A 26,173-nucleotide genomic window follows, 5' to 3' on the forward strand; every position below is an offset into this window, starting at 1 on the left:
ACGCACTCTTACCTTTCACCAAGCAAACCAGTACCAGGAGAATGGATGAAGGATTTTTGAAATGAAAAATCATTAGATTAATTTTGGTTAACATTTAATTTATTTCTATACACCATATATCTCTGATTTTAAGATTAGAAGTCTGTGTCTAGCATTTCGTTAAAACAATCAAACAAATCCCAAACTTGCACATGAACAGTGCCATAAATAAATCATGACACAGCATGAAAAACAACCAGTCATCTAATCACCAAACAAAAGCATCAAACACAGATAACCTGAACTTCTCACTCTTACAACAAACCACTGATAGCCTACCATTTCAAAAATCCTTCATCCATTCTCCTGGTACTGGTTTGCTTGGTGAAAGGTAAGAGTGCGTTATTGCACACAGATTGGACCGGTGCTCTGTAATAAGGGCCCTATTCAGACGGCAGCTTTGCCGTCGTGCTTCTCTGCTCTCATTAAGCGATCTGTCAGTCTGGGCACCGCTGGAACTCCACATCCACACTCGGCATCATGAAGTGGGAAGCAGAATTAATGAATCGCAAACGTCTTTGAATTATAATGTTTAAAGGGGGTGGCCCTGTCTAATAAATCTTATGCTTGTGTGGCGGCAGGTAATTGAACCTCCCCTGGCCCCATTACCTGAGGTCGCATGAATATGAGGGCATGAATATGGATCATATTGGAGAAGTGGTGGTATGACTGACAGGCGTGGATGGTGTCTTGAGATGTCGCCCTTGACCCGCATTTGCATTCTCATTTGATGGCAGGCCATGAAGGACGCTTGTGTTTTGAGGGCTGTAATGAAGTGACTGATTTGTGTGGGTGTTTCTTCAAGAACGGACACTTTTCTTTGTCCCTGGAGTTGACTTCTTTTTATGCGTAACATACTTTTTTTTTTGTTTTTACATTGTGAAGGACACATCAAGTCTGGAAAACTTTGAATCATGGCTTTGTTTGCTTTTCTGGCGACTTAACAGACTTGTTTGAAGTGGTTGAGATTTTTTTTTCTCAAAGAAACACGCCACTTTTTTGGAAAATAGCCAAATTTTTTATGACATTTTTTTTATTGATGTTAAAAAAATTAAATAACCAGGGATTCTCAATCGGTGGGCCGCGACCCACTAGTGGGCTTTAGCGATCCTGCAGGTGGGCCGCGAGATTAAAATGATCAAAGTAATGCACTTTCTCCTGTTCTCTGATTGATTACTTTAAACTCGACGCAAAAACATGATTGCATCTGCAACTAGTACACTTAAGTCTGTTCATTCACAAATTATGCGTAAAGTGAAAGTATCTCTTTGGGTATTTTTGTGTGAACTATTAATATATCCACATAATTGTCCAAATTAATGTCCTGTAAGTGTTTTATAACGGACGTGCGCCCATACAGGAGGATCTAGTGAGGCTCAATGGTGTTTCTGCCATTGAATGTAAAATAAACTTGCATATGAGCTTCAGACGCGCTCTGGCGGAGCAGTTCACTGTTCCTGTCAGTGATCTCCCAATAATATCCAGCTGCAAACTCAACAGCCATCAGATCGACGTGTTTCTACAGAACTAGGGTGTTTTACTGTATTTTACATTTGTTTATATATTTTTGAATAGTAGATATTTAAGAGTAGATATTGAGTCAGTCCAGTTTAAAGAAAAAACTTTTTTTTTTTGCAATCTCCCTGATGACTTGTGGTTCTAATTGAATCTGTGTATGTTTCTTAAATGCGTATATATGTATACAATTATATGTAGCTTTGGGTCTTAATATATAATTACATTTAAATAAAATATTTTTATATAAAATTCTGATAATAGAAAATAATAGAAGCACAAAAACTGTATATTTGTTATAATAATATAATATAATATATTATTTGTTAATAAACAAAAAAATTAAATGAGCATTTCATACAAACATTTTAGAGAAAATGTCGGACAGGTGGGCCTTCAAAAATTGATCGGAGAAAGAAGTGGGCCCTGAAATGAAAAAGGTTGAGAACCCTTAAACTAGACCATACACAGTAGTAAACAATACAATATAGGAAAAATTACACTCTCTTAGTTTTCTTATTTTCCCACTATCCCCTCAAAATAATTTTTTAAAAATTTTTTATTTAAAAACAAACATATCCTCTGAGAGAATTTTCTTTTTAAAAACTAGAACAATAAAGTTTGTTGACAAACTTGATTATGGCCTGGGAAAGCCGAGTCTGAAATTTGAAGTAGTTTAAAGGTTTAAATAACTGAAGTAGTTTTTAGGAAGCTTAAATCTGTCATAACTACATACTCTATATGCTAGCATGTTTCTAGTATAAACTAGCATGTTGTTAGCATGAATATAGTATGAATTAGCATGTTTCTAGTATGTTTTTAGTATGAATTAGCATGATATTAGCATGAATTAGCATAATATGATTATACATATTGGTATGTTGTTAGTATGTCCAATGTAAAGTCAATGGCAGTTTTTTTTTTACAATGGAAGTCTATGGGACAGTTCTAGGGTGCCGAGTGTGGTTGCTATACTTTCTTTCCAGAGCAATAATGCTGGGTTAATTACAAGCACAAATAGATCACCATACTTGGCCATGTCATGACTTTCACTTTCACATTTACTTAATATAATCAATGAACTCCCATAGCTACCATGGATTTATTACACTTGCACCACCGTTCAGAATCTGCATAAATTAATTTTCTGTTGGTCTTAGCACACATGTAACATAAAGCACAGCCATTCAGAATTATTGATCACAGTCTATAACACTAATGCTAAATCAGTATACATACAGTATATATACATATACGTTCATATACGTTCATCACGTGTGAGGGAATCACGAGAACTTTGAACAAAAGCATCTGCTAAATGACTGTAAATTAATCCTTAAAAGGTTTCAGAATCTACCATTTCCCCCTCTCTAAAATAAAGCTAGAAGGACAGCCCTCTTCACTTCCACTCATTTATTCTTAGCTACAGCAGTTTCTTGACTTTCATGTTTTATTTTTAGGCCATCAGCACCTCATCAAATGAGGGCTGCCTTGAGATTAGCCCTTTTGTAAAGTAATTTCTCTCTTTTCAATGAGATATCATCTTTAGTGGCTTTGAATTCTGCTGTGTTTTTTCCCCTCCTTGAAGCTGATAGATTCCTGAGGTCATTCTCAAGGTGATTTTCTGTTTATCTGCTCATTTAGAGTTGGCCAAGACTTCTCACTCAACTGATTTATAATGTGTACATATACAGTAGCTGGCAGCTGATGTTATGATAGGGAGTCCATGATGCATAAGTTAAGGTCGAATACTTTTAAAACGGCTAATAAAAGACACAGATTTAGAATGGTATAAACTAATTGTTCGTTTATATTTCCCGTATTTGTTCACTTGCAGTTTCAAGTGCTAATATGCAATACATGCTGCATACCTTGCTGATAATGGAGGCATCCTCTAATGTGTCCTTAGCGGAGATGGAGTCATCATCTGATAGAAATGTAATTAATTCCCTCTTGATTTTTCTTTTTTCGCATCAGTAGGCTCAGTATTAAGAGCTACTTAGCTTGAGTGTCTGCAAACAATTCAGCTAACTAGACGTTCATGCTCAGCGTACAGATATTATATAGTGATTATTATGAGCTCATGATACTGTCATCCTCATATTGCTGAATAAAGGCCGGTCAAATTTGGAAGAACTGAGATTCACAAATTGTCAATTTTTAACAAGATTTGGGAACCATTCATACTATTTTTGCAGATAGACTGAGCTCATATAGACTTTTACAAGACTATTGTATGTTTATTTATTTATTTAATTTCGTTATTTATTTTATAATTATCTATAATTATTTTATAATGTCTCTTTTGGTTTCACTTTGCTTCTATTTAAATTTTTTTGTCCCAATCAGTTCCATATTATGATTGTAAATGTTATTCATGTATAATATTATGCAATGTTATTTTACATTTTATGATTCACTTTTTGTACATGAATGCTGTTAGACTCTCCCCAGGAAACCAAGAAGCACTGCTTGTTTCACTTTAATATGTGTTTATTTATGACTGTAGTGTACTATATGCATGTGATAAATTACGTAAAATATATTTATTTTACACATCACTTCCCAGTGATGGGTTGCCGCTGGAAGGGCATTCGCTGCGTAAAACATATGCTTGATAAGTTGCCGGTTCATTCCGCTGTGGTGACCCCAGATTAATAACGGGACTAAGCCGAAAAGAAAATGAATTCATGAATATTTATATTTCACTCCACTACAACCCAGTCAATATAAATTAAAGACTTTGCAGTGAGTACTATTTAAGTTGTCTGGTGAAATAGTATTTATATCGTGAAGTATATCGCAGTGAAGAAAAAATCACATTGTCAAATTTATCTTGCAGCCCTAATTTTAACTATTAAAGTCCCTTTTTTAACGATAACAACTTATGGTTTATGTTCTATATATTCTATGAACATATTTTTGAGTTTATATGAAGTTATAAAATCCTTGGAATGTTTCCTCATGCAGGTTTTTTTTTAAGGTTTGTTATTATCATAAGCACAATTATCTGGCTTCATCCATGAACACAAGCAGAACGACTGCGGTGTACCTGCGGATGCTTAAGCACTAATTTCCTCCATTAATGGCTCTTTCCCCCCCACCCATCAGAACAATGGTAGAGATTTGAACGTCAGCAGGTTAAAAATAACCCAGTGTAAAAGTGGTGTGCTGTAAGAACATATCCTCCACCACCGGGAGACGCGGCTAATGGAACACATGCTAAAGCCGTCATGTTGGCATATTGGCGCTAATGGACTCGCTGTGTGCACTGGTCCCTTTTGTTTGAGTCTCCCGCAATCTCATGACATTCAGAGATTTTGCCCTCAACAAATCATTTCACGCCACCTGTGCACCTGTGCGATTTCGTTCTGTAAAAATGTATAATATTTAACAGAACAAAACTAGCACAGGCTGTACCTTTTGTGTTTTCTCTTTTCAAAGTGCTTAATCAGACCTAAATATTAAAACACAGTGTGCCTGGTTATGTATGTGATTGTTCCTCTGTGTTTTCTTTGCGTTCGCATGCTGCCGAATGGACTCATTATCTTCTATTAACCAGTGTGCACTGCGAAATAGTGCTGTCTGCATATTTGTTAGTCAGATTTGTGCCCATTAGATATTTACTGTATACACTATTGTGTGAAAAAGTTGCACAGAACAATTTGTCTAAACCTCCGTTATAAGCACCACTGTGGATTTTCATTTGCTGTGTAATGGATGTTGAGGAGATGTAATGGAGGAGTTCATTTTGGGAAGATCATGCTAAATATGATGAGAACAAATAAGAGCTTAGAGGTTAATTTGACCTTCTATTCCTTATCCTAAAATAATGCACCAAAATAAATAAGTTTAACATTTATTTCTTGATGCGTTAAGCACACAGCATTAACATATTTTAATTTTTTTTTTTGCTGAAATAAAAAACTGAAAAAAAAAACAGATGAATGAACCTGACATGCTATACTGTCATTGTAAATGTTTATTGCGGCACAATTAATTAATTATAATAAAACACATTTTAGGTACATTTTAACTTGCTCATTTTATGCAAACCCTAACAATGCTGTGATAAGTGTAAGCCTGCATATACAGTGCTCAGCATATATGTGTACACCCCCCACGAATCAAATCTCTCATTTAATTAAATATTCACTATAGGAAGCTTTACAATATTATATTTGTGCATATACTTTAGTCAGCACTGAAGCCAAATCTGGTGCCAATCTAACAAAAATGTAATTTTTACAGTAATGAGTCAAAAATTAGTAACCCAAATGTATATTTTAGGGGAAAATATTAAATACAAATTTAAAAAAAAGAGGAAAAATCAATAGAAACAAAATATGTATACAATTTTGTTGAAATGTTGTAGTTTTAATTTTTTTCCAATATTTTACATGAATTATAATTGTATTATCTTTCCATTTCTAAAGATGTTCAGTGACTAACATATTATTTTAATAAATATATCCGTTAATAAATCTGTTTTGTTCAAGTGCACCAATATATATTACCCATATTTACTGAGACTTGGATAAAAATATTAATTTTCAAAATGGGGTATATTCATATGTTGTGCACTGTACTTTTACATTTACTTGTCATACCCAAAATGTGCCTATGAAGTTTCAGAACAAAAAATAACCCTCAGATCCTTTATTTTACTATGCAGTAGATGCACATATTTGAGTGGAAGCAAAAAGGCATTGTGTTTTACGTGCGTCTCTTTAAATGTAAATGAGCTGCTCCTGACCTGCTTTTCCATTAGAAGGTGAAGCCTTTACACCCTCTGTCTTGGATATTCTGACAAAACCTATGCTTGGTTTTACCATGTATCATACTCATGTGATATTATTTATATAGTTTATTATCTACATACATGTTTTCAGACACTGCTTCTGTTCTATGTAGATTATTATAAAATAGTAGGTTGATCTTTTTTATTATAGGCTGGTTGTTTACACACATAACTATTCAAGCACCATGTTAAAAAAGAGGTATTTTGGGTTTTACCAAAAACTGTTGATTTTATATTGTCAAATCACAAAAAGGACAAAAGCACAAAGAAATTCCCATATTTATAGATATTCCAAGTATTTTGACAACTTGTGTGACCCTTGACCACAAAACCAGACATAAGGGTCAATTTTTGGAAATTTAGATTCATAAATTATCTGAAAGCTGAATTAATAAGCTTACCATTAATGGATACATTGTTAGGATTGGACAATGTTAGGCTGAAATACAACCATTGAAATTCTGTAATCTGAGGCTTCAGAAAAATCTAAATATTGATAAAATCACCTTGTCCAAATTAAGTTCTTAGCAAAGGACATCACTGATTAAAAAGGTTTGATATATTTGCTGTAGGAAATTAATTAATCTTTAATTAATATTCGAATTTTTTGTCGTGAAATTAAAAATCTTAAATTTTGACTCAAGTGGTTTATTCCGCTGTGGTGACCCTTGGTAAATAAGAGACTAAGCCAATGGAGAATGAACGAATGTATTTTTGGGTATTGCCAAAAACATACAAATGCAACATACTGTATGATACAATTTAATATGAAATTCAGGCTGAAATTTAAAAATCTAAAATCTTTTTGTACCATGTTGTTCCAGGTTTTATGTCCATACCTGGCCATTGTAATACATCATTTAAAAATAATACTCACTTTTATTATCTGCTTGCATGTTTTCAGACACTGCTTCTGATCTATGGCGATTATTATAAAGAAGTAGGTTGATCTTTTTTATCATTATAAGCTGGTTATTTACACACATCACTATTCAAACACCATGTAAAAAAGCATCTTGCATAATAGACCTTTTTAGTGTTCCTACTTATTATTATTACTTACTTATTGCTCATGCGTACCCAGGTCTCGCAGTTTTTGTTTTTGCAAATCCACCAGAAGCCACTGTGTACACTTTTTGATCTCAAATTTATCTCACGCGTCCTCTTCTTGCGTAAATCCACCAGAGGGCGTAATATACACCTCAGCCGACCAGGCCAGCTTGCTGTCAACTAACTGATTGACTGACTGATCCACCTACCCCCTAAACTCAACAGATAGTGTTTTCAAAAACAATCTAGAAAAAAGAAAAGCCGCGACCGCATGATATCACCACATTTCAGCCTGTTGTTTGTATATTTATTTATTTTGCTTTTGTTTTATCTGGTTTCTAGAACCGTTCTTTGCCGGACTCGAACTCTGCTCCACATCTCAAGTCAATCGTTGTGCATGGCGAGCCACTGGGCAAACTGGAAACACCGGAAAAGCTGTCCACACGGAGGTAAGTGGTCTGCGGTAGCAAAAAAAGGAACAGAAGCCTTTGGCGGCATCATACCGCCCCATAGTGTTCGTTTTACAGACTAAATGGAGCCACACGTACCTCTGGGTACATATTTCGTAGTCTCTAGAAATGTAGACAGGGATACGTATTCACAACGAGCCTGTGTTGCAACATTCATAACCATTAATCATTACCATTAAATCCATCACCAGAGGCTTGCTAAGCACATGTACACAAACGGTAATGATTTGTTTGGCTTTACAGCATCTTTTAAGCCTTAGTCTTCATCCTTGGGAAAAGCATGCCGAAAACAGAAGCATCTTGACCAACTGACCTCTTCCAGGCCTAGTTTGAGGGTCAAATGTTTTTCCTCATAGACTGGCTTTGTGCAAATTTGTTGAAAAATCTACGTAGTGTTGTGCGCTAGGAATGATGAATAACTCATTCATGTCAGTTCAGAATCATTTCTTAGTTTTGAGAGACAGCAACTTAATTTCTCATGCACTTTGATCTTTTACACTTTGCAGACCCTTTGTTTGATTATGCACTACATGAAAGGTAAAAGCATAATGGGGCATTTAAACAGAAAGTAGTGTGGGATATTAGGCGAGTATTCTGTCCTTTGTCAGGGAAGGCGATACAGCTCAGTGGTTTCTGAGAGACGACATGTCAAGCTGTTTTTATAATTGCTTCAAAAGACTCACTTGCTGTGCTCTTGGAAGGAATGCTTCACCCCAAAATGGACATTTTGTCATCATTTACTCACCCTCTCTGTCATTCTAAACTTCATATTATTTTCTTTCTTCCATGAAGCAGAAAAAGAGGGTAGAAGGTTTGTTCTGTTTTCTATAAATAAAGTGGCTGTTGAATTTATACTGTCAGACTACAGAATGAACAAAAGCACAAAGAAAAGTAGCATACTTCATATGAATTGCTATATTCCGAGTGGCTTGACATCATGGGCTCTATTTCAACGTTCTAGGCGCAGAGTCTAAAGCGAATGGTGCAAAAGCATTAAGAGTGTGTCTGAATGCACTTTTTGCTATTTTAAGGATGGAAAAATACATTCTGTGCATGGCCTAACAGGCTTTTGCTTATTCTCTTAATATGTTATGGGTGTGTTTTGTAATGCACAATCTCCCATTCCCATTAAGAGTCAGTTGCATCGTGCCATGGCGCATTTGCTGTTTACATGGTGTAATTTGTAATTGGAAAAACTGAATGCTTCACTAGCGAGAAAACAGTGAAACAAACCATCAGCAGTGCGAGGATAAAGAACGAGCCTCCTCCATTCGGCTTCTTTACATTTACTCTTTACTTTACTCCTTTACTTTCATGGATAAGGAAACAGTGTTGTACACACTCCACTGAAGACATCATTTAGCCTACATTTATTTTCTTTTCGGCTTAGTCCCTTTATTAATCTGGGGAACAGCAGAATGAACCGCCAACTGTTTCAGTTCCTCAAAATAGCAACGCACCAACAATGCGCCTTTACACACCTCTATTTTAGACCGGCACATCCATGAGTCCACAAAGCGGCACAAATGCATTTATATTTAAACAACGTGGCGCAAAACGTGAAAATTAGAGTTGTGCTTGACTAAAAAAAAAAAAGCAACAAATCGTGCCAAACAGATCTTGCACCTTATTGCACAGAGTGTATGATAGGGCCCCATGTGTGACCCTTGACTAATCAATTTTTGGAAATTTAGATTCATAAATCATCTGAAGGCTGAATAAATAAGCTTTCCATTAATGCATACTTTGCTATGAGTATGCAACAATGGATACAACTGTTGAAAATCTGGAATCTGAGACTTCAGCAAAATCTAAATATTGAGAAAATCTCCTTGTAAAGTAGTCCAAATTATGTTCTTAGTAATGCACATTACTGTTTAAAAATGTTATGATTGAAAAAAGTTAGGATTTATTAATTATTTAACATTCTAATGATTTTTGTCATAAAATAAATATCTATAATTTTGACTCAGAGTGTATTTTTGGGTATTGCCACATATGCAACATATGACAATATAAAATCACTTGTGATAATTTAGTATGAAGCTCAGGCTAAAATTTTAAATCTAAAATCGTTTAGTACCAGGATTTACAACCATTTGTGGCTATTGTAATACATCATTAAAAAACAAAGAACTTGAAAACTAGGACAAAAAGGGCAAGACTGAGTGAACATTGCATTTGGTTTAATTTTCAATAAAAAGATTAATACATTATACTTCTGGGCTTCATTGTGACATAAGGATAACTAAAACATTTTTATTTGTAAATGAATGGACTATTTTATGTAGCAGTCTGACCGTGTAAAGCATGTGTCAGTCTGAAGCTGTAGTCTGGCCTGATAATGATGTTTTGAATAAGGAGAGACAGAGTAGAGGCCGGTATGGAAAGTTTAGCAGATGTTGACTAGTTTTCGTGCTTGTTACAGCTCATTCAGGCTGACAAGCCAGTGCATGTTTTTTTTTTTTTTTTTTATCTAATCTTTGCCTTTCACTGTGTCTGGTGTGTATGTGCGTGCATACATTACTCTGTGGAGCATGCAGAACATACAAACCCGCTGTGACATTCTTTATATGTTACACTTAATTTTTCCTTTATATAAGAGATCTTAAGTGTAATAATGTTTGTTTTTTAAATAAAAGGAATAAAAAATCAGCTACACAGTGTAGTTTAATTGTTCATTAATGCAGATGTCTAATCAACCAATCACATAGCAACAACTAATGCATGTCAGGCATTTAGACATGGTCAAGTCTATCTTCTGAAGTTCAAACTGAGCATCAGTACGGGGGGAAATGAATTTAATTAAGTCTGAACTTTGCATAGTTAATGGTTCCAGATGGACTAGTCTGAATTTTTCAGAAAGCAATGATCTACTGGGATTTTCATGCATCATTCACTCATCTTTAGGGTTTACAGAGAATTTATCTAATAAGTGGCAGTTTTGAGGCTAAAAGTACAATAGGTCAGGTGAGAAAGGCCTAAATGGTTAAAGCTGATGGAAATGCAACAGGACCACACACCCTAGCCATCCTAGTGAAATGGGTGGTACTTTTTCTCAAAACCTCTTTGCAGTTATTTCTGTCAATTTGTATTTATTTATGAGGCGTAAATACTGCATTTCAGTGGATTTTATCTACTGATCTGTGCTTGTGCTTGGAGGCTTGTCGGTTCATAATGTGCACGCTTTTTGATGTACTAAAATATTTCTTACAATTTTGTCAAATTGCTTGGACATACTCCGTTGTACAGCTTTATAAGAAAGGTTACGAGACTAGTGTTTTAAATTTGGAAGAAATATGAATTGTTGGTTTGTACGGTACATTTAGACCTTCTGTCATATGAAAAAACACATATTTCAGAAATCTGTTAACTTTTAAAGCTTTTTTTAACTGTAGCTGATTGTCATTTAATAGGCAAACTGGCCAGCATATTTCCTCAAAATTCAGAATTTGGTCAATTGATCATTTTAAAAATATTATTGATAATAATAAAGTGCTCATGACTTTTTCAGTCTCTTGTAACATTTACATTGAAAAATTCATGGAAAACAAAAAAAGGCTATGTTTATTGTAATATACCTGTTTATCGCTGTTAAGGAGGAAGAGGGAACGCTGCCTGTTGACACACTAAAGGTCTTAAATGTTCTTGAAGATGACGTGGTGATGCCTTCAAAATCTTGGTTCAGTGCACGGACTTTAGCTGCTTTATGCCTTTCACGAGAACTGCTCCAAGATATTGACTTTTTAATCTCCTAAATTTTATGAAAAAGGCAATTTTGACACATTGATTGATTGATTGATTGATTGATTGATTGATTGATTGATTAAATTTGGGCTGCTTACAGATTTGTTTAATACTTGCTAACTTGTTTTGTACTTGATATACTTGACTGGAATAATAATACATTTCAATAAATTTGCCTTAAAACCTCCTTTTTATGCAATTTCCTGTTTACACTTGTTTTTGCTTTGTTCAAATCTGTTTGTGTTCAGGTAATAGAATGAATTAAGTCAAACAACTGAGTAGCTACTCAAATGGTTTGAGGAAACCGATTGCAGCAAACCAATTAAATTGACTAACTTTATTGATTTGAGTTTAGTCAACTTAGACCATTTGCTGCAATCGGTTTCCTCAAACCGTTTAAGTTAACTGAACTCAAACATTTTAAGTTCACTTATCAAATCTGTACACTGTAAAAAGTATTACCTAGATCTAACTTATAAAAAGTGAGGCAAGTGGCTGCATCTGACGTTTTAGGTTGAGTCAACTTCCAGCCTTTTTTAAGTATATTAAACACTGAAACATTGCTTAAAACAAATGCAACAAAATTAAGTTGAGCCAACTAATATTTCTAAAATTACTCAAGTCAGATAAACATACTTTTCTTTTTTAAACTTAACTTACTTATACATTGCTATTTGTTGCCTGTACTTATTTTAATTGGGTATTAAGAACTTTATGATCTAAATCAAATTAACCATGCATATGTCATTTAAAATGAATTCAATTGACTTCTAGCTGTAATCTCAGCAAATAAATCTTCATTTCTATATTCTAAGCACAATATACAGTGATTTAAGTAAAAACAGATAAAAAGACTTTACTGTCAATAACAATTAAATAAGAATGGGAAGATGGATTAAAGACCATAACATTTATTCAATGTCAACCAGTGTCCCTTTTAATAGTGACTACAAAACAGGCCATTAATGTGGCTGCACACAATACATAAATAAAAACATTAATAATGCCAGATCCTATTGAGAAATCATCTAAGACAACTCAGTGAGGAGATCTGCATACTTTGATGAAGATTTAGGATGCATAATGTCCAGTCCCACAAAGAGTCTCTGATATATCTCAAATGTTTACAGTTTTGATAGATACTTGAAGTTGAGGCCATCGGTAAGTCCAAACAGGAGCCATCATGCATTTGACAGGTTTGGTAAACCTCTGACAGTCCTGTGATAATCCAAACTGTGTTGGATGTGCAGTGAGAAATGATACATGGATGAAACACCTTAGTTTATTAGTTAAAATTTACCTTAGTTAAACTTCTGTATTTTTAAAAAAAGGCTATATAGGTTATTGTGTACTTACATTATTCCAGGTGTTTTTAATGATCAAATTCTAAAGAAAACTATGATTTTATACAGTGTAACAGTGTATTTTGGTCTCCTGTCAATCAAAGAATTATTCAAATATAGGTATTATATTTTTTGTTTATTTTTGCAACTTATAAAGCATAAAAATGTGTATGTAATTTACATATTAACCAGTTTGAAAATGGCAAATATAAATTCTATAATTTAATTGTCATCTTTATTTTGCACACGTCATAATACAAATTTAATTAAATAAATAAATACATTGCCATTTTACATATTACATTAAGGTTTACGTTACATTTTTGCTGAAGCTACATTTAATTGACTTTTCCTCCAAATTTAATGTTTCTGGCAAATGACAGTTTAGTGAATCTGTAATCAGTTAGCTTTAGTGAAAGACTGACAGATAATAAGAAATTGCATTAGGATATTTTTTACTGTTCGTTCAATGCACACATACAAAAAATCTTCAGATATCAAATGTAATTCTATGGAGCCCACTGTTTGCAATTTTACCCATGTTTTACTTACCTGCAAATAATTATAGCAGTAATTGGATCTAATGTTTTTCTTAACAAAATAAACAAAATCACTTTGGTATTTAAAGACCAAGAAAACGCATTTTAGAATGAGGTGCGTACATTTTAAATGGTTCTGTAAACATCAGTAGTAAATGTAATTTAAGTTAAAATAATTTATAAATCTGTAATTTATTCACTATGCAGTATTAAACAAACTTATGGGCTAAATCTCTAAAACACAAACCTTAAGTTACTTTCTCTTACGGGTCCTAAAACCTTCTTGAACAGATACCCCCCCCCCCCCCAATCCCACCCCACACACACACACAGTTTGTGTAATTGCATATTAGTCAAAATGGGACAAGGGAGCTCATCATACCTGCCAACACAGGAGTCCCAGGAGTCTCCCGTATTTCAGACCCATCTCTCACCACTCTCCCTTTTGTTTTTTCTCCCGGAAAATTTCCGTAGTTTCAACCCCCCCCCAACCATGTCTGATAGCACAACACATCAATCCCACTATATTCTAAAGGCCTCAACAGTCACCAGATCTTACTCCAATAGAGCACATTTGGGATGTGATCAATGGAGATTCTCATCATAGACGTGCATCTTGTTGAATCTACACCACACAGAGTTGCCTTCTTTACTGATAACTAACTTCACTGTGCAGCTACACTTTACTTTATAATCAGATCCAGTCTGACCATTTTAACAGATTCTGTTACCGTGAGCATTCAATGAGGGATTATACGTAAGGAAGCAGTGGCCAATTGGATTCTGTACATTTTTCAGCATTTCTTAGCTCTGGATGTCCATCCTGCTCTTTATATAAGATAAACTGGAGGCGAAACTGCCATCTGGGAAGCTTCTAGAAGGACTGTCGCATCTGTCAGTCTCCTGCGCTGACGGTATTTCTTGTGGCAGGACAAGAAAACTGTAATCTATTCCTCTTGGAGCGCTAGTGGTGATTTGTAATGTTTCTATAATTCATTTCTTTCCCCTAAAATGCAGAGTATGTGATTTTATTCGGGATGAATTATACATGCGCAGTGTTCTCCCGCTGTGTCTCAGGCGTGAGAAGAAAAGATGGCTTTCTGTTTTCTTCAGCTAAACTCTCTACAATGGCTCTTTAGCCCAAAATAGAAACAATCACTCCGCATTCAAAAAGACTAGCTAGTGAATGTCGGGACGTGTGTTTCATTATGGGTTTAAGACAGATGTTTTACATTAGTTGTTGCTGTTTTTTTTCAGTCTTGTTTATTTAAAAAGAGCTATTGTAGCAAATGAATGGTCTGTCAATATTTACAAATTTCCTGGCAAAAGTAGTGACCTCTAAATCTCAAAATAAGCCAAAAAATAATAATGAAATATAATAATAATAATAATAATAATTGTAATAAGAGTGATGAGATCTTAAGTGTAATAATGTTTGTCTTTAAAATAAGAGGAATAAAAAAAATAAGACATGTGCTAACTGGCCACTTTACGTGCAGGTTAACTGTTCATTAATGCAGAAATCAACCAATCACATGGCAACAACTAATGCATTTCAGGCATTTAGACATGGTCAAGTCTATCTCCTGAAGTTCAAACTGAGCATCAGTATGGGGGAAAATGGATTTACTTTACTCTGAACTTTGCATGGTTAATGGTTCCAGACGGACTGGGTTTTTCAGAAAGCGATGATCTGAGATTTTCATGCACATGCATCTTTAGGGTTTACAGAGAATTTATCTAATAAGTGGCAGTTTTGAGGCTAAAAATACTGTTAACACCATAGGTCAGATGAGAAAGGCCTAAATCGTTAAAGCTGATTGAAATGCAACCGTAACTCTAGGCCTGTAGCCATCCTGGTGAAATGGGTGGTATTTTTTTCTCAAAACTTTTTTCAGTTATTTCTGTCAATTTGAATTTATTTATAAGACCTAAATACTGCATTTCACTGGCATTTTATCTGCTAATCTGTGCTATATCTATATAAATATAACTATATCTATATATATGCATGTCTGGTAATATTTTTTCTTGTGGAGAAAGTCTTATTTGTGTTATTTCGGCTAAAATAAAAGCAGTTTTAAATTTTTTAAGAGCCATTTTAAGGTCAAATATGTTAGCCTCTTTAAGCAAATGTTTTTGCGATAGTCTACAGAACAAACCATCGCTATACATACATTGCTAACTTGCCTAATTACCCTAACCTGCCTAGTTAACCTAATTAACCTAGTTAAGCCTCTAAATGTCACTTTAAGCTGTATAAAAGTGTCTTGAAAAATATCTAGTCAAATATTATTTACTGTCATCATGGCAAAGATAAAATAAATCAGTTATTAGAAATGAGTAATTAAAACTACTATGTTTAGAAATGTTTTGATAATCTCCTTTAAACAGAAATTGGGTAAAAAAATAAATAAACGGGGGCTAATAATTCTGACTTTAACTGCATGCCTATAAATATATATATCCTTTTAAATACTCTGTTTAACAATTTGAGTTCAAAAGTCTAAACATAAATTCAGTACACATTTTTTTTTTTAATTGTTTCTCAGAGGTTTCTGCGTGGTGTTCTGCTCTCGTTCTTTATTAATAAAAATTTTCTATATCTTTGTATTTAAAAAATTTTTTTACACAATTCTCTGTAGTCTAACTAACACTTCTAAACACACATTGTAGGACACATTTTATAGCTTTTATCTCCGTGTCTCTTAAAAGAACACCCTCTCCAAATATCACGAGTTTTAGTCCTCCTCGCTGGCCTTTTTCACACACTCTCAGCTGAATACAAGGCTCTTTTTGCAAGTTTATTTTTTGTTCCGTGTTTACAAATTTCAGAGGGCTATTAGATGTTTCGAGCTGTTAGTCAAACGTAAAACCATTACCTTAGCTAACATCACGTACAGCCTGAGGTTAACCAATACGGCCCAAACCCAAGATGTTTACATCAATCTCTGGCCTGAGAGCTAAACTTATCCTCCTCGATCCATTGATTTTACCCTCAGATACTTTCCAAATATTTGTATAACCATCACTGCCCTTTTATAGTCGCTAAGTAGAGTGAAGGCAGAGCGAGAGGTGTATAAAACGCCTCTGACTGCCGTGTTTTTTTTTTTTCAGTATCCACCGGTGGCGAAAACCTGGTGTTTTTGGTAGCCTTGACTGTCTCGTGTTTCCCTCCGGTGGGTTTTATTCGCCACATGCATGTCAAATTGGTGCTACTGATGTGTTTTGTGGTAGTCAGTCGATTCACACATCACACAAACAGGTCTCTGCTCAATGTCCGTTTGAGTTATAATTATCAAGATATCTAAATTTCATAGGCTTGAGGGAAATAAAAGTGCATTTGTTGGTTTATTTCTTCTTGAAGTAAGAGCTTTGATGTCCTTTTGAAGAACACAGTAACTCTTTCTACTTGCTTCTGTGAATTAGAACCAGTTTTTATGCATATTTCAAGTACTTAATGTTTGCTACTTGTTATAAATTTATATTATATTTCATGTAATATATTATAGATTTAATTTTTTTATTTTTTAGAATTATAATTTATATTGATTCATTAATTTAATTGTAATTAAATTTGTATTATTGTGACTGCTAAACTTGCCTATTTTGGTTTGCCCCTAAGGCTGCATGATATTGGAAACAAACTGTTTTATTTTTCTGTAATTTATATTGCGATATTGAGTATAGTTTCACCCGATGATTGGAATGGCTCTATTTGGAAAAACTTTAGATCATTTAAGACTAATTGAGATGATATTTTAGGGCAATGCATCTGCATACGGTATAATAAACCAATAAAAAGCATTAAGAAAATACTGTAGAGCAAAGATACAAATAAAATTATCAGTGCTTAATAGTTTTCTTGGAGATTAGAAGTATTCAGGTACACAAATTGTATAGTCTTCATCGAGTCCCACTTTATATTAGGCGTCCTTAACTACTATGAACTTGCATCAAAATATAAATTCAAAGTTCTTAATATGTTCATAATGTATTGCAGAACACTTTTGGTGCTATCAAGGTGGAATATGAGCTTAGGGAATGGTTTGGTGGTATGGGGAGGGTTAAGGGTGGGTTAAAGGTGCCATGAAATTAAAATAAAGCATTTTAGATGTTAGTATCAGTATTGTTCATTTTTAGGATATCTAAAAGCTAGTGTGCTCCAAAACTGTGATAAAATTCACGTTTAGAAGATATAAAACTGAAATAAAGATGTAAACCCTGTAGTCTGTCACTAGCGCCTAAACGGATCAACATTTTTATTCACGTCACCTCATACTTCAGATTGTCATCAAATTGTGGCCAATCAAATGCTCTCTAGTATCTGACATGCCCCGCCACCTTCAAGACGCTTCACATTTGAAGCGCTTGAGCTCAACTACTTTCACTGGCAGAGCTGTGATCAAACAAAACGCTATTTATTGTCTGTTTTATAAAAAAGGGAAGGAGCTACACCATGTCCTACCCTCTTCGTGTTTTGGTTGAGATTATGTCAAACATTGAATAAAAATGCACATTTCAAAGCACTTCACAAGACCTTTAAGGTGTAAGGGATTAGATTAGATTAGATTCAACTTTATTGTCATTACACATGTACAAGTACAATGCAACGAAATGCAGTTTAGCAGTGCAATAGCAGCAAGTGCAGGATACAGGTATAAAGGTATAACGGATGGTCCCCCGTGTAATTCTAAATGTAGTTACACATGTAATTCCATGCAGGTTTTTAAAGAATCATAACTACAATATAAAAACATGTATTTACACAATATGTACACTTGGCTAGACAAGTTTATTTATATAGCACATTTCATACACAGTGGCATTTCAAAGTGCTTTACATAAACAGGAATAAAAGAGACAAGTGTAAAAAAATAAAAACAAATAACAGAAACCGATTAAAACATGTTAAAACAGGTTATAAAAGAATGAAAAAGAAAAGAAAGACATAAAAGGTGCGATCTGTCGGACGTAGCACAGTGCTCATTCAGTAAATGCACAACTAAACAGATGTGTTGTCAGTCTGGATTTGAATGTGCCTAATGTTGGAGCACATCTGATCATTTCTGGACGCTGATTCTAGAGCTAATTATTAATTTCAGTATAAGTACATATTAGTTAAGGCCATTTAATATAACGTGGAACCCTTCGTTGTATACACAGTACAGTAGTCAACATTTAAAGTGGATCAAAATCTTTCATCAAAATTGTCTTAGGACAGTTTTGAAAAACCATTTTGATCAACTTACAAGTTGACTGCTGCATACATGAATATAATTCATCTGTTTTAAATTAACAAACATTATAATTTCTTATTATTGAATACTGGCTTGGAATACTTACACAGACACAGGCCTCAAAAATGCATGCAAATGATAACATTTTTGGTAGCTTTGTGAAGTCACTGCAAAATGTAACCATAAATCATGTTTGTTTGTTTTTTTGGTCAACTGTATTACTAACTCTCGTGAATATGAATGCACATGTTGTGATATCTATGCTGAAATTATATATTGTGCAGCCCTATTTGCCACTCTATAAAAAACAAAACAGAAATCGCATTTGGCTGTCAATCATTAGCAAAATTGCAGGTTTGTACCAACCTGGCTACATGAAAGTATTGTGGTGTTTTACTCTCTGCATAAAACATAATGGCGACCAGGTTTTGTGGAGAAGAACGAGAGTGTATTTTGGGCAGAACCCAACAGGTGAACGGGATCTTCAAAAGCTCTTGATGAAGTGAATCCATCTCAAGAGGATCCTCTTCAAAGCAGACTTTATTAAAGACTAATGTGCATGCGTTCGCTTGGAGACGCCAGAAGACCGGAAGTGATTTTGCCATTTTCCTTCATCTTGATTCCCCAGTAGACCAGTAGACTCGATCCTTTTCAGTTTTTGCAGAAATGCTTGAAAGAGCAGATCAGCCAGCAATGAGAGTTCTGTCATCGTTTAAACAAAACCCAAGTGAATTTGTAGGACGCAAGATAAAACTGCTCTTTCCCATGCAGCGAAAGCATGTAGCGATGTCAAGCTAGATAAAAGATCAAATAAAGCAGCCCAAATGATTTCTGCATAATACTTCAAGTCTTCTAAAGATATACACCAAGAAAATATTAAATATGTCTATTTACAAGTAAGAAATTGACAAACTGAGAGAGTTCAAAGTTATTTTGAAGTAGAGAAATTGTCATCTACTCAGCCATGAAAGAGGTGTTCGATTCATAAATGAGCTGAATTCTGTCAGTTAACATTTAAAATTGGCTCACAAATTATCCGTTCAGAGTGAGTCTGCAGTTAACAATTCACAAATTATCTTTTCAAGAGTGAATCTCCAGTCACCAACTCACCGATTCAAATAACCTGTTTAGACTGAGTCTACAGTTAACAACTCACTAATTCAAATATTCTGTTTAGTTAATATTACTGTATTGAGTGAGTCTGCAGTAATCGACTTGAGACTCAAACAGTCAGTGGAGAGTGAGTCTCACTGATTTAAAATATACTGTATGAAGTGAGTCCGCAGTTAATGACTCACTGATTCAAATATACTGCTTAAAGTGAGTCTATAGTTAATGACTCACTGATTCAAATATACTGCTTAGAGTGAGTCTACAGTTAATGACTCACTGATTCAAATATACGGTTTAGAATGAGTCCACAGTTAATGACTCACTAATAAAATATTCTGTGCAGAGTAAGTCTGCAGTTAATGACTCACTGATTCAAATAATCTGTTTAAAGTAAGGCTGCGTCCGAAACCACATACGTCCATACTATATAGTGGGCTAAAATCAGTATACGAGCCGAGATGACTTACTTCTTCCGGCGAGATTTTGAAGTGAAACGACGCAACTGACACAGGTAGGTCACGTGACCATGACAAAATGGCAGATGTAGTACATCCAAATTGCATTCATACTTCTCACATTTATACTGTATAGAACATACTTTTCTAACGACCAAGTAGTATGTTTAAATTGAAATGCAGTACCTACTGAGTAGCAGGCAGTTTCGGACGCAGCCTAATGCTGCATTTACACCAGATACAGAAGAAGCGTCAAGCGCGAGTGATTAACATGTTAAGTCAATGCAAACAGGCGTGAATGAAGGGGCATATTGCGAAATTCGCTCGAGTTGGAAAGTCGGAACTTCAGTGGAAATTTGCGCCGAGTTAACCAATCAGAAGCTTTCTCTTGTAGGGGCTTGCTTATGACGTTTTGCCTGTTGTTGGCGTCCCAGGGGAAAATCCTCCTGCCGACACTAGACCACCAGTTCATCAAACTGGGCTCTGCTCAGTCGGAAGCACCGCTGAAAGCCTCCATCATCCAGGTGTAGTTTCTGGAGAAGTTTCTGAACTCACAGAGCTGGGTGCACCTCAGAATGAATCTAGTGAACTCAGGCACGGCTCTAAACAAATCGACGCTGTTTTCAGTCTTCATAAAGCACATAAACACAGCTATTCTGTTAACAAAATCCATGTAGGCTGTTTAGCAATGAAGCTAGAGTCACCAGGCAAACAGAAACCCCGCCCTTGATGCAAATCCGTGTGTGTTGTGAAGTGAATTTGATGTGCGACTGAAGTGGATTCGACTCACTGATTCAAATATTCTGTTTAGAGTCTGCAGTTAACGACTTGCTGATTCAAATAATCTGTTTAGAGTGAGTTTGCAGTTATCGACTCACTGATTCAAAAATTCTGTTTAGAGTCTGCAGTTAACGACTCGCTGATTCAAATAATTTGTTTAGAGTGAGTTTGCAGTTATCGACTCGTTGATTCAAATATTCTGTTTAGAGTCTGCAGTTAACAACTCGCTGATTCAAATAATCTGTTTCGAGTGAGTTTGCAGTTATCGACTTACTGATTCAAAAATTCTGTCTAGAGTCTGCAGTTAACGATTCGCTAATTCAAATATTCTGTTTAGAGTGAGTTTGCAGTTATCGACTCGCTGATTCAAATATTCTGTTTAGAGTCTGCAGTTAACGACTCGCTGATTCAAATAATTTGTTTAGAGTGAGTTTGCAGTTATCGACTCACTGATTCAAATATTCTGTTTAGAGTCTGCAGTTAATGACTCACTGATTCAAATATTCTGATTAGAGTCTGCAGTTAATGACTCACTGATTCAAATATTTTGTTAAGAGTAAGTCTGCAGTTACCTCTCTTGAAATGCTTATAAAGTCACAGGCCATAAAAGCATGCAAATGATAAACCTTCGCTCAACTGTGGTTTAACTTTGCTACTATTCCCCAATTTCCCATGTGTTCTGAACTGTGGTGCTTGTTTAGCTATAATGACTTGACGTTGCATATTCTGCAACGTGACCATTACAGATACGCACATTGAGATATTGATGCTGAAACCATATACTGCACAGCCCTATATTTACCATAGGCGACACACACACACACACACACACACACACACACACACACACACACACACACATTTTTAGCATTCTTACATGATCTGCAAAGAAATAGTCGCACCTTAGACCTCAAGAGAATAGTACAGCATCCGTGTATTCTCCTGCTGTGAATATGGAGATGCACTCCACATTTCCACACAGACACAGACCGTCAGATAATCTCATGGGAGAACTAGGGCCCGTTTGATCCCATCCAACACGGCACATGCAGCAGGCAGGGGGTATAATCATCCAGCCCGGACGTCCCCTGCGTCTCCCACCTCTCGCTCTGCTTTCATCCCTGCGCTTTTGTCAGCGAGTGTAGTGATGGAAAGGGCGCTCGTGGCGGAGTTATAGAGATTTGGTGTTGTTTTGATCAAGACTTGTGTGTGCTGGAGATGCATCGCACACTACAGAGTGATGTTGCCTCCAACCGTGCCTTGTTATTTCAGGAAGCTCAAACGTCGGCTATAGGTAAATTAAATGTCATGTTTGTTGTGGTGAGGATGTTTTTGCTGCAGTTTAAACAGAATATTCAGAGATTATGACTGGATGTGTACATATGATTGCAGCTTATTTGATGTTTGCGTATACATGTACTCCACTCATTTGCATAAAAGACATTTGTTTACAAGTAATGTGTAGTCTTAACAGTTGAAAAGCTAATAGTTTGTAAGATTGCAGGTGATAAAATATAAATGGTAAAAAAAATTGGCCGTAGTGTATGAGTGCGTGTGTGAATGTGAGTGTGTATGGGTGTTTCCCAGTACTGGGTTAGTGGCTGGATTTTAAATAGCCCCTATTTTGCATTATAAAATATTTTGGTTTTGGGGGTCTCCAACAACATGCTGATGTGCATGGAAGGTCAAAAACATTTTTATTATCTTATAATATGCATTTATTGTTAGCTAATTATCCCAATGTCTCCCGTATGATTTGTTCAGTGAGTCATTTGTTCCCAAACCCCTTCTTTGCGTGAGGCTAATCTGCGCTGATTGGTCCATTGACCCAGTCTGTTATGATTGGTCGACTGCGTTCAGCGTGAGACTGAGAGAAATGCCCAAGTAGTCAGAGCACAGAGTATATGTGTGAGTTCAAAGCAGGAATGCGTTAAAGCAATGCAGTTGAACACCAGCATATTCCTCTATTCTTAACCACAACCCCAAGTAATAACATGGACACTCATTCAGTATTTATCCACACAGTGACAAAAGTTTAACTATTTTGAAAATTGACTGCACTGCGTGCGTGAGGAACAGCTGATGGTGGACATAGCAACAAACAGCGAAGATCACGAGCACAAAATGCATTTAAATCGTTAAAGGAAGAAGCACACGTCACATTTTCAACATGGTTTTGGATGCAATATGTGAATTAGCCCATACAGATTTAACCTGAGAGATACATTACAAGCATTGATTTATAATAGATACGTGATTACAAGCTGCACGGAGCGATTACAAGTTACAACACACAATTAAATACATATTTTGCAAACTACAGAAAACGAAGCAACCATTTTAATCACAGCTCACGTTGTGTAGGAAGGAGAAACACTTACAGGATCTGGAGGAAGAAGAAACTGGTCCATACAAACTGTGTAACAGTTACTGACAAAGTCCTATACATTAGTAGTCTTTGCTGATCCTTCCTATAATTACAAAGGGCCGGTGAATCATGTGCTGCAGGGAAGCCTATTGTATCAATCATCAGGAACAAACACAGCACACGGTTGGCTATACTGTGGTGTCGTTGTGAAAATGAACTTTAACCCTTTATTTCCCACAGCCGCATGTCTGGCCATCTCTTAGTGAAAGTAATCTTCGTGTCATAATCAATCCCATGATCCCTCGCACTCTGCTAGTGTATGAAGGGAAAGGCACGTTCACGTTTTACCAGATCCGGTAGTTCATATTTGGTATTGTTTCATGTCGACGTCGATACAAACAGGCAACAGATCTGGATAAATGACGAATCATTTAAACAACACTGAGTCAAATCTTTTATTAAAAAATCCACATTTTTAAACAAGGTGCACTTTTCAGATTTAAACCTCATCTAGTTGTTTTCATTTACTTAGAGCCGTGCTGCACACTTCCTGGAAGGTTATTTTCAGAAACCCATAATAGAGGCTCTTTGAAAGAATTCAGGCGTAAGATTTTGTACCATTTGAAACTGTAATGACAGTTAATTTTATTGAATTATGTTTATTTTTATCATTCAATTACTGAACCTGAATAATTTTGCACTTGGAAAACAATAAAGCACTAAACACTTAATTAATTGTATCTTTTCAAAATTATATTTATCAACACATTGGTGTCAAAAGTAAGTGAATAAGTAAACAAATGCATGAATTCAAGTCATTTTACAATATTTAATTTTTTCATTCTCTTGCTCACAGATGACTTTCATGTGGCTGTTCTCTGAAACGTCAACTTTAAATATTTACCGACGCCTCTTAAGCACAAGACTGGTCATTTTCAAGTCCATTTCCTCCCTCTAATGTTCTGTCAGTGGGAGAACGCTGACTGAACTACACAATGCTCCGAGTCTATCATCCTGTCATGAATATTTCAGCGTTTCATCCAGTTCTCAAATGGTGCCGATAGCCTTCAGGGGAGCAGTTGTGTGTGCTGCTCACTACCCGAATTATCAAGCCAATGAATATCAAAAGCGCTTATTATGGAGGTTATTTTGGGCTGAAAGTCAGGTGTAGAAGTCAAAGAAGTCATTTGGTGTATTTTCCAAGCAATAGACATCGTATTATTCCTCTATCAGCGTTTTTTTTAGGAAGTATTATCATGATGTTGGCATAAAATGCAAAAAAGGGTTACTTTAATTCAATTGTAAAATGATTATTAAGTACAAATGTTTTACACAATGGGCTCATTAGTAAATGTTAATGCATTAATGTGATTAGTGAGAAAAGCTACATTTATTACAAGCACTATATGTTACCATTAGCTTAAAAGAAACACAAATTAACATTATTAGCTCCATTAAAATAAAACGGTCAGGGTTAGGGTATCGATTTGAATTAGTTGTTAAAATTATTAACTTAGAAATTAACTTCACCTAAGATAAGAAATAATAATAAATACTTTATTAGTAGTTTTTACGGTAGTGTAGTTAATGTAATTAGCTGATGTTAGTAATTAGAGCATATTTCTAAGTGTTAAGTAACACTGTAAAAAATGCTGGGTTCCACACAGTTCCTTTACATTGTCACAACACGAATCAATTAAGTTAAGTTAATCATTTTTACAAATTTAAGTGTATTAAACATAAAATAATAACAATAATAATAATAATTCCTTACATTTATATAGTGCTTCTCTAGACACTCAAACCGCTTTACACAGTGGGGGAATCTCCTCATCCACCACCAGTGTGCAGCATCCACCTGGATGACGGCAGCCATATTGCGCCAGACTACACACCACACACCACATTCAAACCTTATATTTAAACAAGGTGCACTTTTCAGATTTAAACCTCATCTGGATGTTTTCATTTACTTAAAGCTGTGCTGCATACTGCCTGGAAGGTTATTTTCAGAAACCCATAATAGAGGCTCTTTGAAAGAATTCAGGCATAAGATTTTGTACCATTTGAAACTGTAATGACAGTTAATTTTATTGAATTATGTTTATTTTTATCATTCAATTACTGAACCTGAATAATTTTACACTCGGAAAACAATAAAGCACTAAACACTTAATTAATTGTATCTTTTCAAAATTATGTGTCAAAAGTAAGTGAACAAGTAAACAAATGCATGAATTCAAGTCATTTTACAATATTTTAAGTACCACACACCAGCTGATTGGTGGAGAGGAGACAGTGATGAAGCCAGTTATGATATGTGGATGGTTAGGAAGCCATGATGGACCGAGGACAATGGGCAAATTTTGGCCAGGATGCTGGGGTTAAACCCCTACTCTTTTTCGAAGAACATCCTGGGATTTTTAACGACCACGGAGATTCGGATCCTCGGTTTAACGTCTCATCATATAGAGTCCCCTTCACTATACTGGGGCGTTAGGACCCACACAGACTGCAGGTTGAGCGCCCCCTGCTGGCCTCACTAACACCACTTCCGGCAGTACCCTAGTTTTCCATGTGGTCTCCCATCCAGGTACTGACCTTAGCTTCAGTGGGCGACGCATCCTAAATTACAATTCAGTATAACAAGACTCAGCAAAAGTGTGTGTGTGTGTGCGCTGTATTTAAAGTCTTTGTAATCAGTCCTTAACGA

The 26,173-nt window shown here is 35.4% G+C and overlaps 1 protein-coding gene across 1 annotated transcript in view; it reads left to right on the forward strand.

The window, feature by feature from the left end:
* ndst2b (N-deacetylase/N-sulfotransferase (heparan glucosaminyl) 2b) overlaps window positions 1-26,173 on the forward strand; it is a 145,856-nt gene that overhangs the window by 53,966 nt on the left and 65,717 nt on the right. The window contains exon 2 of the mRNA XM_056469843.1: window positions 7,748-7,854. The gene's annotated coding sequence lies outside the window, so the exon portion shown is untranslated. The remainder of the gene's footprint in view (window positions 1-7,747; window positions 7,855-26,173) is intronic.

This window comes from Danio aesculapii, chromosome 12 (genome assembly GCF_903798145.1).
Source record: "Danio aesculapii chromosome 12, fDanAes4.1, whole genome shotgun sequence".
Lineage (NCBI taxonomy): Eukaryota > Metazoa > Chordata > Actinopteri > Cypriniformes > Danionidae > Danio > Danio aesculapii.